This window comes from Perissodus microlepis, chromosome 13 (genome assembly GCF_051167445.1).
Source record: "Perissodus microlepis isolate ML-2025 ecotype Zambia chromosome 13, ASM5116744v1, whole genome shotgun sequence".
Classification (NCBI taxonomy): domain Eukaryota; kingdom Metazoa; phylum Chordata; class Actinopteri; order Cichliformes; family Cichlidae; genus Perissodus; species Perissodus microlepis.
Genome location: NC_140473.1, coordinates 15704178 through 15721898, shown reverse-complemented (window position 1 = coordinate 15721898; position 17721 = coordinate 15704178). Strand labels below are relative to the sequence as shown.

General features: G+C 39.2%; 1 protein-coding gene across 2 annotated transcripts in view; it reads right to left on the bottom strand.

The window, feature by feature from the left end:
• LOC146374926 (zinc finger matrin-type protein 4) overlaps positions 1-16769 on the bottom strand; it is a 57828-nt gene extending 41059 nt beyond the window's left edge. The window contains exon 1 of one of the 2 annotated variants that reach the window (XM_084947912.1): positions 15620-16769. The gene's annotated coding sequence lies outside the window, so the exon portion shown is untranslated. The remainder of the gene's footprint in view (positions 1-15619) is intronic. The other variant, XM_084947913.1, reaches the window with a different exon arrangement.
• Between the last annotated feature and the right edge of the window lie 952 nt (positions 16770-17721).

Sequence of the window (17721 nt, the reverse complement as noted above, 5' to 3'; positions counted from 1 at the left end):
ACCAGTAATGTAAGTTTTTCTTTCAGATCTGGATCAGAAGATTTAAATTTTTAAATCCAAGCCTCACCATGCTGGCTCAGCTATCACAGTTATCTCAGCGTTTAAGGTTGATAAGCTCATACATGTTTTCCATGTAATGTCAGAATTTGGCATTTTAAAGGACTCTTAAAATTACTTACAGTATTTTAGAGACAAAATATAACCATATATAACAGACCATAAAAATACAGTGTTGTTGTTCATTTTCTGATATCATATGTGTTTACTGTTATTAGTTTTATTACAATAACTATAACTCTGCACTGTTTTCTTTAGAAATTAAATACCATAGTATGGATTTGTTTGCATATAGTTAGTGGACATTTATGCAAAAAAAAAAAAACCCACCAAAAAAACAAGAAAAAACCTTTTTGACTACCCTTTGCTTTTATTTTTATTAGCATTACAGGCCAGACAAATGAGAATGTGATGACTTCAGAAATAATGAAGCACAAATGTCTGCTTCTTTGCACAAATGTGAACAGGGAAGTACAAATGAGTCACGACTTTATTTTAGACATTAATGAGTTTGTGACATCATAGATGTAGTCTTAAAATGTGCGCATTAATTTACCCCAAATTATTTGGGCAGAATTTTTACTCTGGGTGAAGTTTTTATTTATTAATATCCCGATCATATTGTGAACCAACCTCAGTGAGAGTTTGCATGGTTCAGTAAAATTCACAATACACAGTTTTTCTACCTTTTAATTAGACACCCAACCTAAGTACATAACACTTATGGTACTTAATAATAGGGTAATAATCATTAAGCCTGGCTTCTAATGACTTGTTTACGATAGATATTTGGAACCATGCTTTCTTTTTATTCTCGTGCTTGTATTTCTACTGCCTTTGCCACAGACATGAGCTAAATTAACGCGCTATCTTAGACTGCTAAACTTAGATTTTACTATATTCATCTTAGTCTGCTTTGTGCCATTTAGAAAGTGCAACTTGTGGAGATTTCAGCTGTGCCAACCATAATAAGCAGTAGTGTATGTAATGGAAATGCTGTAAGCAACTGAAACTCCCAGGAAGTTTTGAACATTGGAAGGAAAGTAATAATGTTGTAACATCTCTGTGAACCTGTTTCCAGTAACATTTCCCTGTGAGAAAAGGTGTGTTTATACCTGGTGAGCGCTGGGAACCACTTAAACCACAGAAACATGAGCATCCTACCGGGAGTGATGGCTCGAAGCCTAGTACAGTGCTTTGCTTATATACAGAGTACAATAATAGAAACAGCTTAATGATCTGCTCTGGGGTCTTATGTTCAATTTTCTATTCTCTTCATTATGTGCGCCCTATAGGCACCGCTCTGACATGTTAAGAGTGAGTAACTGGTCTGTAGGGAATAGTGAACAAACCAAAGCCATTAAAACCATCTGAGGTCCTTTCGCAAAGGAAGTGGCAGGTCGGAGGGCTTGCAGAGGCAAAGTCTTTCACAGCTACGAAGTACAAGGATCCTGCCGAGGTCAGCTCTGGTAATTTTGAAAGAATAGGGCCTTTTGTGTATCTTGAGAATTACAACATTTGTAATGAGATCAGACAAAATGTACTCCACGTGTCAGCAGGGAAAATGAATTGGTATTCTTTGTTTCACACCTAGTGTTTAATTCCATTTAGCCAATATGTTTGCACAACACTCACACACACACACACACACACACACACACACACACACACACACACACACACACACACACAGTTAGTGGTAATTACTCCTGTCTGTTCATCTTGTCTGTTTAGTGCACCCTGGACCTTCCAATTAACGGCAGACACGCTGTATGGACATTTCTTTCATTATCTAATTGAAGCTGCAGTGAGACCCACATAATGCACGTTAAAATGAAAAGGCACTGCATTTGATTTACAGTAACAGAATTTACTATCGTCTTTACTTGTGTTCAGTAAGTTATACATGCTTGAGAGGCACAATATTCAATCTCATATGCCACAGATGACAAGCTGTAAACTTGTTTTGTCTGGAGGCCTAGCTGCATTATTACCTCCACAACGTGAAGTGTTCTATGAGGCATGATGGAACAGATATATCTTGGAAACTGACACATTAAATTTGCAGCAAAATTTGCAACCTCCTATAAATTTGTGACAGGAAAAGACCTTGCACTGCCAGCCTGGACGTCAGCCAGGCGGAAACGAGTCTATCTTTTAATCTTTAGGCTAATTAAAAATGATTGTGACTGCAGAAATATCCTTATCTTCCTAATATCTCAATTACCTCTGAATATTACATGCAAGATGGGGGATGTAGACTAATTAATAGAGGCAATCTGTTAGCAAGATTAATAGAATGGCAGACCCAATGAAGCGAAAAGATGGAGAGACAGATAGTGGGATACCTAATTGAAGATGGAAGGAAAGAGGAAAAAAAAGGTTGGGGAGGCAGCAGGAGGGTTAAATAGATGCGCTCTTCCTGCTTTAGTATCAATTTGAACCACAGGGCATGTATTATATATGTGTTATATTTAGTATCAGTGGAAAGTTTACTTTCAGCTCATCTTTTGATTGTGTCTTGTTAGTTTAATTTAGAACCTTTTTTTTCACTTGGATGCATGCAGAAGTCATTGCAGACAACGTGATCACTTGTGACAAATAAAGAGAGTTTTTAAATAGAAGGGGAGTGGGAGTGAAGCTGTTGTACAGTCAAGCCCAGAAAAGCTATTTTCTTAATGAGCTACTTCTTAGTAATAAAACCGTTTGGTAACTAAAATAGTGTGAACACATGGATTTCCTGCCAAACTTGCAAACTTGGGGAAGTTCATTAATAGACTCTTACGTCAAAGAACTGATCATTTGCAGTTAGGATCCATGACTTATTTTTTGGTGTGTGATGAATGGTATGAATTATTGCTGCAACCCAATTAATTCATACAGTCATTAAGGACTTAACTGTTCTCAACTTGTATGTGCATGAGCCAATAACACTTACAAAAGCAATAACAATTGCAATATAATTTGTAATTCACTTTTAACTATTTCAATTTTGACTTAAAAATGCACAGTAACATTATAATTTTGTCGTTTTTAATCAATATTGTTTAAAAGAGCTCCAACAAACACTAATACGGTGCTGGTGCCCAATATAGGATGGGTGGAGGTGATTCTAGATTGGCCACTAACTCTGCATCAGCAGGAAAAGGGGAAAGTGTGGTAATTTCTGGCAGCACCAGCACAGCAAAACAAAGGCATGCTGTAGCTGAAGGACAGCAACTGTTGTACTGCCAAAACTTTCCATATAGAGCTTGCATTTTAGAGTTTTCTCTCCATGAATTGACATGAACAGACAGAAATGCAATTTAGAAAGTAATTATTTGGCTTACACTTGCACCAGAAGGTCGCTAATAGTGCATACAGTTTCAGTGATAACTTAAATGAAACATGCCATTTTTCAGACTTGCTCCTGAAAAAGTGTTATTAGTGACAGAATCACATCATCTAAATGCCACCATATCAGCAAAAAAGGGTATATTAGGGCTCATAAAGGACTCGTTGTACTAATCATTATGCTTCAGTTCACCTCATTGTTGCAAACTTAACTCATTTAGTGGCTTTTCATAGACTTGCAGTGACTTTGTCCAATAAATAAATAAATAAAGTGTTGAAAATTCTGTAACAGTACTGTTTCACAGTCATTTTACTTATTAAACCAAAATTCAATATATAACCCTAATTCCAAAAAAGTTTGGAGACTGCAAAATATAAATAAAAACAAAATAAAATGATTTCAGAATGACAATGGTTACTCTAGTTTGTATTTACTATAGAACCCTGAAAAATATAGAAATAAGAAAAAGATAAAGTAATTTTAATTCAATGGCTGCAACACATTTAAAAAATAGTTGGGATGGGAGCAACAAAAGGTTGTACATTTGATAACACCAATAATTGTCCTTTTAGAAGTCTACCTATTCACAATCTACCTGTTCTGTCCTACAAGTATAAAGTCATGCTACTACACAGGAAATGTATTTGCCTTCCTTTTTATTGCTTTGGTGTAGGACAGGGGTGGGGAACTCCAGGCCTCAAGGGCCGGTGTCCTGCAGGTTTTAGATATCACCCTGGGTCAACACACCTGAATCAAATGATTAGTTCATTACCAGTCTGGAAAACGTCAAGACATGTTGAGGAGGCGATTTAACCATTTAAATCAGCTGTTGGATCAAGGACACATCTAAATACTGCAGGACACCAGCCCTTGAGGCCTGGTCCTCCTACACAATGGAAATCTCATTGTGACATTCTAGAGAAAAGGTTCTGATGTGAAGTTGTCAGATGATTTAATGAAGCTAGATACACACTGGAAGTGATTTGCTGTAACCATGAAAGGGAATGACATTCTGTGACATTCTCAACAAGCTAGCCACTGTATCAACTACCAATGAGAGTGAAGAATATTGCTGATTGACACAGCATCTGCACAGACAGGATGCTGGCCAGGAACCCAGAGTGATGTTAAAACTAAGTAAATGCCTACCTCAGCCCAGCAGCCAGGCCCTGAATTTCAACAGTTAAAAAACTGATGAGCAGTCAGGCTGCAGCCGCTGTTTTCTACCTCTTCGTGTTTCTGAAGTAGAATCACTGTCTTTGTGCTGATTTTCACCTTTGCTTTGTGTTGTTGGCTTTGTATTATACTATGGAGAAGATCAGTTAATTTGTTCTGAAGGCAGTGATACTGAAGGCAGATCGGTACTGGTGTGGATTGAATAGATCAAATGCTTCAGTGGTGCTTTTGTGTTTTGTGTGTGTCTGATTTTCCATAAGTGAAAGTGTCTATTAGTCATCTCTATTTATCAATGCATTTATATTTTATAACCTCTCTGGCTTGATATTTCAAGAGAAAATCTTCATTTTCTTTGTCCAAGATGGAACCTTTCAAAAACTCTTAGTCACCTAAAATGCAATGAATGTGTGGACCAAAGGCCAAAACACATAGAAAAGATGTGTTTCAGAATACCCATGCAGATGTGGACAGGGGTTCGAAGGGTCTGGTAGAGCAATAGATGTGAAGAGCTTGGAACCTGATGGGGTAGCACACAAGGTTTGAGAAAAGTACACTACATTGCCAAAAGTATTCACTCCTCCATCCAAATCATTGAATTCAGGTGTTATAATCACTTCCATGGCCACAGATGTATAAAATCAAGCACCTAGGTAGACTGCTTCTATGAACATCTCATATAAACAATCAGCACAAACCTCCAGACTTAGTGTGGCCTTCAGATCGACGAGTCTGGATTTGAAACAGTATTTGTCTGACTGCATTGTGCCAAGTGTAAAGTTTGGTGAATAGGGATTATGGTGTGGGGTTGTTGCAAGGTCCATAAAGACATGGATGAGCAAGTTTGGTGTGGAAGAACTTGACTGGCCTGCACAGGGTCCTGACCTCAACCATATAGAACACCCTTGAGAAGAATTAGAGTGAGCCAGGCCTTTTCATCCAACATCATTGCCTGACCCCAATAATAAGCTTCTTAAGAATGGTAAGAAAAAATCCCATAAACACACTCCTAAACCTTGTGGAAAGCCTTCTTGGAAGAGTTGAAGCTGTTATAGCGCAAAGCATGGTCTACCGTCACATTAAACACTATAGGTTGAGAATTGGATGTCACTCAAGTTCATATGTGTGTGAAGGCAGACTAGGCAATACTTTTGGCAATATAGTGTATGAGAGCAAAAACAAGGCTCAGAATTAAAATGTGAAAGAAAGTTAAAAGTCTTTAAGAGTTAAAGTGAAGACAGAAAACAAAAACAGCATCTCCAGTTAAAAATGAAAAAACCTCCAAACTCAATTGGACAGAATTCTAAAAAGTAAATGAGTCTTAGCCGGCACATGCACAAACCTTCCGTCTTCATCGGAAGGAATATAAAGACAAAAGGGAACGCTCTTTTAAGACCACATCAAGTATTTAACATCGATGTGAACTTTGAAACTTCCTTAGAATCTCAGCCTCTGGCCCACTCTTCATGAAATAGCTGGCCTTGGAATAGAAGGAACTTTTTGTTCTTTCTAATAAATGCAGCTAGTGGGGCTGTTTTTTGTCACATAAGCTTAGAATATTAATTAGTTTGTAATATTACTTGCAACTAGATGTAGTGTAATAGTGTAATAAACAAAAGCCCTACCCTACTGTAGACAAACATATAGCATCAAGTGTTTGCCCAGTGGGGAACTTTAGAGACACTACTCCTATCACAGATACATTTTTTTATAGCCTGACAGCACGCCTTTATTGGTAAAATGTGTCCTTAAGATGAACTTAGAGGGTGAAAAAGAAAAAAACTGAGACTTTTTTTACAAGATCCTATCTTCCCTTCCCCCATTTCTCAGTTTATTCATTTATGTTCCATCAGGGGGTAGCTGCTGTGAACTGGACTGTCTCTCCTCCTCTTCCATTTTCTGTGCTCACATTTTCATACAGCTTCTATCTCATTCAAAATAAAGTGCTCCCCTCATTTAACTGTCAAATTATGCATATGGACGTTGAAATGTTGACATCAGCCTGTGAGCCAATGACCTGTCGAATGTGTCACAAGCCGCAATGACAAGAGCAAGGGTTGGAGGTTAATAATATGGAACCCTATATCGCAAAGGCGCTGTGGCGTGTCACTTTGATGTTCCACATTACAGTTTTTTTCTTGTTTCACGCCTGGTAATGTAATCTTTCCCAACACTGTCTTCCCTTTGTCAAACCCCTACACACACACAAACACGCACAAACACACGCACACACACTCCAAGATTCATAACCCTCCCCTTTGTACAGTAGCAATCAAAGGTAATAGACTGAGGGAACAAAGTCTTCAAAGGAGCTGAAGCCAGAGTCTGAATCCAAATACACATTCATTCTGTTTGCACTGCAGGAGCTTGCTTTGTACTATTCTTGTTAAATACTGCAAACTGCATACGTACACAACCTCAAATACAGCGTGGGTACAGGCACATGGATTTGCTGTCAAATTAAAAAAAATAAAGCCAAAAGCTTAAGATATGGAAACAGAGGTCCCGTCTGTTCCCCAGAGTTAAATTCAACAAGTTCAACCAAGAAGTAAAAGAAGAGAGTGTGTGATTGCGATGCAGAAAGAAAATCAACAATGCTTTATTCCAAAATTGGCTGTGTGATCTTCTAAGTTTATGTCTGCATTTTTTCTGTGCATTTGTGCTTTTTAATACATTTTACAGTTCTCACACATCAATTTGCGTTGCGAATCTGAGCGACAATCGCCCCGTCAAGTCCTGAAATCTTCTCACAATAACCTTGGTGACAGCTCTGAGATGCTATACTTCTTGTCCGAGTTTCCTTCTATAATGACTGAGGAGTGAATGTCACCTTGAACCGAGGTCAGTACTTCAGCCAGTTTGCTGTATAAGTCAAAAAAGCTGGACTGCTCTAGATTTATAAAATGTCAGGATTTTAATCATTACTTATTATTAATCTCTGGCTGTCTTCCAGGTCCTGTCCTCCTACCCTCAACCCCAGCCAGTCATGGCAGACGGCTGCTTCCTCTGAGCCTGGTTCTGCTGGAGGTTTCTTCCTGATAAAAGGGAGTTTTCGCTTGCTCGTAGAGTGTCATCTAATTGTTGGGGTTTTCTCTGTTTTTCTCTGTGTTATGTAGAGTCTTTATCTTATGATATAAAGCGGCCTGAGGCAACTGTTGTTGTAAATGGGCAATATATAAATTGATTTGAATTGAATTGAATTGAATGTTGACCCTGTAGGTATTACACTGTTTGCATGCACATAATCTTTGACTTTTTTTCTTTCCTTTTTTAATTCATTTTAATTTTTTGTTCATTAATTAAAGAAAATACCACACTTTTAAAACAATCTTCTCTGTCAGCCATGACCAAAGAGCACACAATATAAACGCACAACAATCGTGACTGCTTGACAACTGCCACTGCAATGTTAAAGTAAGAAATTTCATAACATCAACTGTTTAAAAAATTTTAAATGACATAAATACTGATTGCAGCACCATTTTTGGCCACTTATTTTGGAAAACAACGAGTGTGTAATCACTCACATGGTACAACCAATCTCATCCCTAATTCTGATACTGTTAGTCAAAGACAGTCACAGTATGCTTTTTATCTCACTGTCTCTTATCTTCATCTCATTTGCCTCTTTTCTCTCCCAGTGGTGGAAATATGCCCTTTAGGGCAGGGATTATTCATGAAAGATGGTGTAGGCTCGACTTATCCATTCTTGGGAGAGAAGAGGAGATAAGCTGCAGTATTATGCACCTTACTACTGGAATGAATTTGAGTGAAACTTAAAGTTGGAGACTCACATTTGTCTGAGAGGTATATACTGGTATTTTATGTAATATTTGAGATGGATGTATATGTGAATTCTGAGCTTATCCCAGCCAAGGAGATGATCATTATAATAGTAATAATAACAGTAATAGTGACTTAACAAAATAAGCTTAACAGAAACGAAACAAAATTGTAAAAACACATTTTCCTGATTAGTCAGCCTTTAGCATACAGACTCAATTACGTCTATTGTGCAGCGCACAAGAATTTTTCAGTGTAACTTATCAGGGGTTTGGCAGCTTTGACAGATGGCTGGCAGCTCAGGTAGCTGTAGCTGATTTCATTCTCATTAGAATCACTGAGCCTTTTTACAATGTTTATGGTTTTGGCGTTATGTCTTTTTTAGCAGAATACACAATATGGGCTGCTGTCTAACACAGTGAGCCAACCACCACCAACACCAGCAGATGCCATGGCAGCCCAAATCATCATAGACTGTGGAAACTTCACATTGGACTTCAAACACTTTGGATTCTGTGCCTCTCAATCCTTCCTCCAGTTTCTGGGACCCCGATTTCCAAATGAAATACAAAATTCTTTTAAATCTAAAAAGAGGCATTTTCAGATGAAAGCACAGTTCGCACAGGTAAGATGCATCTGATGATATTCAGTTTTTTAAGGTAGACTGGTACATAGATATTTACTTCTATTAAATGCACCAATCCACACAGACTACTAGAGTTTAGACTCTGATTATGCACCTGTTTTCTGGCTTTGCTGTCAATACAAAGCGATCAATGAAACGACTAAATCTATAAACACTGTTTATTGCTTCATTTTACTGTTTCCATTAAGAATATTTATGCTGTCAGTCAGCTTGGTGAAGACAGTTTATCTGAACGCTCTCCTTTCAGCTCCTCTGTACTTCTGAGAGACAGACTGGTTCTGAAGGCAGTGATACTGAAGGCAGATCGGTACTGGTGTGGATTGAATAGATCAAATGCTTCAGTGGTGCTTTTGTGTTTTGTGTGTGTCTGATTTTCCATAAGTGAAAGTGTCTATTAGTCATCTCTATTTATCAATGCATTTATATTTTATAACCTCTCTGGCTTGATGAGACCCTTGTATTCATGAGGGTACTCTGTTAGTTTTATCTCTGAAAATCTCTCTCAGTGGACCATTAGTTGTTAATGGTATTAATAACAGATCTAACCCTTTAGGCCATAATATGGGCTCATTAGAGGGAGAAAGAAGACCATTATCCTGGGCAAAGTTAGGTTTGCAGTTTAACAGCTCACATTTCCGCGTAGTGTCTCTCTGCCTGTGTGTGTGTATTCAGTACCAGACTTCTAGGCAAACTGAGTTAATGGTGGGAGACCGAAGGCAGCCTGAAATTTGAATGGGGGCTGTTAAGTTACGTTAACATATGGGAAATGCCATGTTAGAAAGCAACAAAACTGTTGGAGTTTACCAGTTTCATTAGCAACTGATTGGATTTTCCTTTTATATGCTTATATAGTTTGCCCCCTTTTGGCCAGATGTTCTTTTTCTATGTTATGGGACTTTCTGGACATGTTTTCATTTTAAAATCTCTTTTTGAAAAAGGTAAAACAACTTTTGACAAAATGCAGACTTGGTATTTGGATGGCACACCCCCCAAAAAACTATCTGACATCAAAGAACAGTCTGAAGATCCAATATAAGCACGAAAGTGGAGAGGAACTTTGTACAAAGGAACATGCTGCAAGGATTTTGGCTTTTAATGGTTGTCTCAGTGTACATTATGGCAGCAGCTATACACACAGAGACCCGTTCTGACAGGCAGTGAATGGAAGTGGGATCAAGGCACTAAAGATAAGTCAGTATTTTCATGAATATATTTTCCCAAGCCCAAACAAAAAGTCATACAGGAATAATATTGTTCCTTTTTTTCCACATAGAAACCATATTATACAAGCAGATTAGAGCAGAAGTGAGCAAGCAGACAGATTTCCCAAGAGGCAACATGCACCTCAATGCGAAAGATATACATTTGAGACCAAGCAGGAGGGAGATGCACACAATACGAGAACATACTGGAAAGACACAGAAGTAAAAAATTAATCGGGCATAAAATTTAGTGGAACAACTAAAACGACACAAGCCACATAACGCTGACATGATTTCATAAAGCTAATTGCCAATCGCTCTTTCTAATTACTAAAACAAGCTTGTTTAGCTTCAAAATTCACAGAAGCATCAATACATACAGATTATCCCACAGCATCATTCAGTTAAATAACCGCATGTCTTCTTATCGCATGTCTGACTATGAAGCAGGTGTGTGAGTAGATACAGTACAATACAGCTGAGAGTTGATTTTCTATTTACATCCTCAGAGGACGTTACAAAGACATCATGGTACGATCATCTGTCAGTCACAGGGCTTCTGTTTTATATATGTGTGTAATGTGTGTCTGTGTAAAGTGTGTGAATGCAAGCTGAAGTGACAAACCCATTGATGTTACATTTGCGTGACAATTTTACTCTTGCATGTCAGCAGGCAATATTATCTGATGCAACATTAAAGTGTACAAATACTGTACACCACTAATTGCCAGTGTATGCGCAGAGAGCTGGTAACTGCAGTTGTGATAAAGGATGCTGCCTGCAACTTCCAATTTGACAATTAATTTTGTATAAATTTTGCACTGTGGAGATTTTTTTTTCAGGGTGCTTTTTTTTTTTTTTTTTTTTTTTTTTTTTTTTAAATTTCAGTACAAATAGAGATTTCTGGGCTTGACTGTTAGAGCTTGCTTGGCCCTTGGGTGTTTGTTTGAGAATTGTACTTCCATCAGCTGCAGCTCCAAGATCAGGGAAGCAATTAATGAGATTGATTACTGCAACTAGCTCAACTCCTGAAACAAAGGGAATAAACTCCATGTTGAAATTAACCAGACAAGAAAGCAACTAAAACTTTAAGCCATTTTAAGAAAACTTAAACATTCTGTAACTTTTAAAATAATGCTTTCCTCTACAAGGCAGCATGATGACACAGTGGTTAGGACTGTTGCCTCACAACAAGGTCTTTCTTGCTTTCTGTTCTCCCTGTGTCTGCATGTGTTTCATCTAGGTATTCTGGCTTGCATGCAGTTAGTGGGGTTAGGTTAGGCTGAGTTGGTGATTCTAAATTGCCCATATGTATATCTCTGTGTTAGCCCTGCAACAGAGTTGCAACCTGGCCAGAGTGTAACCCGCCTCTCCCCCTATGGCAGGTATTCATTCAATCCAGATATCCACATGTTTTGACACTTCAGTATGTGCCAATAAAGATGTGGATATATGAGCAATAGAATTGTTTCCAGGTTTTTTTCCAAGTCAAACTCCACAGGCAGAGATCACACTTGCTAACTAAATAGGCCTGAAATATGACAGAATCTGCTCAGTTGAAAAAAGAGCTTCAGGGGTCAAGCAAGCTTTCAGGGGGTAAAGCATTAAACGTTAATAAACACTCACTTCCATGGCATTTTTGGAGTGAGTGTTTTGGTTTTGGGTCAAAGCCAGAGACCTAGCTTAAACATCAGTGGTGATCCTTCATATAAAAGCTAGGTAAGTTTGACCAGAGAAGTCGTTTTCTCTCTGTGTCACTTTGATGGTTAATTTATAGATGTGATCAGATCAGAACAGGGCTGCAGGCAGTGATCAAAGAATAACAGCTGGGAGCGGTGCAGCCCTGCAACAAGAGATGACCTTGAATGGGAGATTGACCTACTTTAAATCAAGCGGAGTTATGGAACTTTGCAGTTGCACCTCGTGTGAGTTTGGGAATCCAATTAAAAATGAAAAGCTGGTTTTTATTTTGCGTTTGAGAAATATTTTCAATAGAGTACAGCACTGATTCTTTTATAGAGCAGCAAGGTTATAGGTATATGGGTTTGTACAGCCTCCACATGAACATTGTACTGCTATCGACAAAGTTAGCACACTTGCAGCACTGTGTTCACGCTGTGTGTGCATGGATGGCCACACATACGTCCTCACAAAGCAATGTGACACTGATATGACTGAATGTAAAAAACATGCTGTGCATCACACAAACAGATGTATACACACAGAGACACACACTGGCATGAAGTAAATAGGGCATGACCTTGCAGCACCTAGCCTATATAAATAGCCTGTATAAAGTGTCTTTGCTTCTTCGACTTGCATCTGTTCCTTTTGGTGTGAGTGTGTTTTTGAGAACTGAGTCTGAAAAAGAAATAAAAAGCAAAAGCATGAATTCTACATCTGATAAGCATTTTTTTTTCTTTGCTCATTCACTAATGCACCCACAATATTCCCCTCTCCTCCCCATGTTCCCTCCCTATCTGGCAGCAGGCCAGTTTCCTAACACGGTGATGGAGCAAAAGAAAATTGATTTCTAAAGAGCTGCTATGCCCGGATATGAAATACGTAACCAGTTATTAGTCTAACCCCGATATTAACACAACACGACAACCGTGTCAAGATGTATATTTGAGATGTCGCTCTTGTTTCCTTTGAGAGATACATAAAAAAGGCTAAAAATGATAAACTGCCACTTGTTCAAAGCATTACAAATGAATGTCAGTATTGTATAGTTTTGATGATATCTACTTTGTTTGAGAGAAAAAGGAGAACAAAAAGCTCTAGTTGGCAATGCATTGATGCTGCTATGAGACGGACTCATATATCTTGATTGTGTAGACAGTCAGAGCGAGCGAGTCCATATTACTTACTATGCTGCTATTAATGAGAGGCCAAATGGCCCACACACTGATGTACTGTACATGGTCTCTCTTGCACGTACACTTATTAACACAGAAGCAGATGCACCCGTGCAAAGACAGCACACAGTGAGCAGTAAGGTCAGGGCTCACAGTGACTGAGAAAAAGATATTTGAAGAAGATATGCTGCCTGTTGCTATGGAGCACTCTGAGAGGAAAACATACACACAAAGACGCACACCTACACATGATGCTCTATCAATCCTAAAGAAAATGGAGCAATCGCACACCCGGGAAGATAAACACACATATACATGCATGTACATACGCACACACTCAATCAATCATTGTCCTATTAAAGAAAGTAATGAAGCTGCAGCGTCTTTCAAGAGCATCACAGCTTCAGTTATTGCCCTCGGACTCTGTGTGTGTGTGTCAGCGTTTGTGTCTTTTCCTTCATATGTTTTATTTATATTTAGAAAGGAAAAAGGGGCCATTCTTCAAGAACAACATTGCTCTTCCATTTGTTCCTTTAGGACAGAGTGAATTATGCCAGTTGGTTAATCAGATTCTTCACCAGAGAGGCTCAGAGAGAAAGCGAGGGGGAGAATGAAATAGGCTACCATACTTCCAGACGCCTCAGAATTGGGAAGAACAACGGCACGGCATAATGTGTGGCATAATGAGCATGCCTGTTAATTTGCTTTATTTTTTGAAGGGTGATTTAAAAACTTTAATTAGACTATGAACTCTGTTGTTCATCATAGAGGGAACTGGCACAAATAGCTGGAACAATTCTATTCGCGTCAATAACAATACGTTAAATGAGCCATTATACTCTTCATAAACCCGAAAGAGAAGAATACAATAGAATGTAAAGCATAAAACCTATTTAGCATTGTAAATAAATGAATATGTTGTAAAGCAGAGGTAGATGATTTAGCACTCTATGTACTTTAAATCCTCTCAGATACTTTTTGTTAAATCTATGTCCATAAACTGGCACTTTGCAATAATTCATCTGCTTTAGCTCTCATATTTTGGAACTGGGAACCTTTTACTGTAATTATTTAACAAATTTCACAGTGATATGAACGATTAGTTAGTTGTTGCCTTCAGAGGGTGTTTTTCTTTTCCGTTCCAGTGCTCAGAGACCCAGCCCGCCTGCCTGCCTTCCTGCTGCACTGACCTAAAGTACAGTAAAAGTCAGCGCTGGCTGAATCGATCACAGTGTAGGACTGAAGATCACTTGCGATGACTTGTGATCGATAGTGTAACTCCATGTAAACAGAGCATGAAGGTTCAGTGCTGTTCGGACAGTTGAGGCAAATGTGGGAAAAACCGAACCAGTGACACTCAGTGGAAGTCATATATGCTCATTTTAGGGACAAAACAAAAGACTGAAAAGGACACTGAGATGATGGCCGCATGTGATATTAGTAAGTGTAATTGTCCAAATTCATATTTCATCACATCGTGCTTAAGTGAGGGATTTTTAAGGAAAGCCTGTGCTGTTTATGTGTGTCTGTATGTGTGTGTCTGTCCTGTTGACGGGTAGGTGAATGCCTGAAAAGACCATAAGCTCTTATCACTCTGCTACAGACACCCGGTATCAAGCTGACTGGCCATTCCTCCCAAAGTGACAGATGCTAGCAACAAGAGTGCTCTAAATGAGAATGGATATGGAGCAGTGAAGCAGCATCAAAACTAATCCATATTACATCCGACGCGTCTCATTTTCATGTTTCACAGGAAGTCATTGAATGTGGACCAGATGCTTTGAACAGTTTCAGAATGAGAAAATTTCCTGCACACAATTTAAACTCAAGCTCAACTTTCTGTAACTTAACTGAAAAGTGAACTCGACCTGGGATGTTTAAATCATTCCAATAAGAAAATTATTCTAAAACTATTTCAGCAATGCACTGTTCATTAAAGTCATTTAACCAGCAGTCCATCTGTTCTCTGGTTTCATGTTGTTGCATCTGCTCTCTTTGTGTCACTCCACTCTTTAGATTGCAAATGTTTAGACTCTGTCATCCTGTGACTGACGGCTTTTCTGATATTTTGTAGATCAGAGAAATAAATTAACAACCTAGATTAACCGGCAATGAAAACAATTTTTTAGCTGCAGACCCAAATCAGATTTCTCCACATCAGTTTAACTTATCATGTTCAACACACTCAGAGATGGCCCCAGTGGATGAATGAATAATAAATAACTCAAAGTGCTGCTTTTTTTTAAAATAATAAAGCAGCTAAGAAAGATGTTATGAGCATTAGATGAAAACCTGTGACACCATGCAGCAGCATGGCTGTACGTCAACATACACTGATACCACGTTTCTGGTTTGCCTACAGTTAGAGAACAAAAACAAAGTTTGCAAAGGTTTTCCCCAAACCGACGATGAGTATCCCAGCAATTCCACGTGATGCTCTGAGTGGTGTAAAAACTTAGGTATTCTACAACACAAATCAAACAAGGCCAATCAATACAACAAGTCATCCAATGAACAAACTGATGGGGGGACATAGCGACGGTGGAGTTTAGAGTCCATCGCTCACCTTCAGCAGAGGTACTGACTCCTCTCCGCGAACCCGATGCACCTGCGCACCTGCACCGCGAAATCCGTCAAAACTTAGCGCCAGTCCTCCCAGTGTAGCTGTTTGATTTGTTCCTCGTCTTAAGCTGCGATGTCCCCCTCCAAGAAAAACTCCCTCGCGCCGCCGTCTGTCGTGATGCGCTTATCCCCTAGCGACTCCTCTCCAATCCTCGGTATCGCGGAGGTAAGAAGGAACGAAGCTCTGTTGATATCATCCACCACTACTCCGCGCGAAAGGCACCGCGGAGAGGAAACAAATAGAGGGAGAGAAAACACACACACACACAAAGCGAGCTATCCCAGCTTGAAGTAAGCGAGAGGGGGACAGAGAAGAAGAAAAAAGTGTGAGCAGCCTTCACTGGGATGAATGAGAGACAGAAAGCGCTCTGGCTCACGCAGCGTGTGAGTGATACACGGAACGCTCGATTTGTAGAGTGAGTGAGTGGGAGCACTGGTCGAGTGAGTAGGTCTTCGCACCCACACGCATGTCATATTACACGAGCATAACCGAGAGAGCACCCAGGTTCCCTGTCATTCCAGTCACTGTAATATCGATGCTCTGTTTCCATGACCCCCCTTTACAAACTAACGCGTCTCTGCTCACACTCACTTTTTAATCCCCACCATTTCATTATAAGGCATATCATGCACTGTTACTGTCTTGTTGAGAAGATGTTGTGTAGTTTCCAGCTGTGTGGTCTTCATCAAGCACTCAGAAGAACCATAGGGTTCATGTGCAGAGGTGCCCCGAAACCGTAATCAAGGCTGGGAATTTGACTTCATCCCAGGCCTCTCTGTCAAACAAACCACCAGACTGCAAATTCCATTTGTAGGCTAAATCAATGCGTTGATGTAACACTTACAAGACTAGTCATGAATAGTTCCACTGTGCTCGTTTGGGAGAAAAGTTATCCAGATTTTTTTTTTCATTTTCAAGAGGAAAAAAGTATACAAAATGTACTACTTACCAAGAAATGCATCTGAATGATAACTTTTAAAGGTTTGTTAGGGCTCTGGGTGCTGCAAACACTTACACCTGCAAAGAATCAGAAAACACACAACTCATAGCATAATAATCTCTTTCATCCACCTTTACTTTTCTGCTGACGACCTGTGCAGCTGGGCTTCTATATGCATGTTTGCCACATTTGCAGCGACAATGGTGAGATTTTGAGACGTGCATCTACTCATCTACCAATAGAGTTTGAGATGAAGCAGCACGCTCTATGTTAAAAAGTTTGTTCTCTTCAACCCAGAATGGTCCTCTAAATCTAAATGCCGTGAGGTAAAAAAATAAAATAAAAAAAATAACAGGGATGTCAGTCTTTTGTTATATTGCTCACCGTCCACTGATGCAACTGTTTAGGTGGGTTGACATCCTGCAGACCTGCAAAACATAGAACCAGTGTGACTTTTCCTCTGTGAACAGGTTTTTTTTTTTTTTTTCCCTCAGCCACAGAGTCCATAAAATGATTATCTCAGAAAAAATAAGAAAAAGAAAAAACAAATTGCTGCAAATGAACTCAATGTTTCAAGAGGAATTATTTTGAAGTGTAATCTGAATAAACAAACCGTTACCTTTGAACCCCAATCAAACCGAGGCAATTTAACACAGTCGTGAATCCCAGTGAAACTCACAGGAACCCAGTATCTGAAGCCAAAATGTTTACCACAGCCAACAACAGAAACCCCCCCCCGGCTCTTGATCTATTAGAAATGGCATTAATTCACTGTGGCCTGCAAACAGTTCCCAAAGCAATCATGCACCAAATTTAGAGCTTAGCTGAAAAGAATGACATTGCCATGCCCCCCCTATCCTTTCTTTTTTATAATTTTTCTGTTCGATTATCCCGAGTCTTTTTGAAATGCCACATTTTCTCACTAGTGTATGGATGTGTATTCATTCCGGCAGAATGGGCGCCTATTACACGCTTTCAGAGGCTGTGACAGCAGCCCTCAGTGAGGAAGCCAAACACTTCACAGCTCAGACAATGTACCCAGGCAGACGTGCATACACATACACACACACACACATACGAATGCATGCACTCACAGATTCAAATA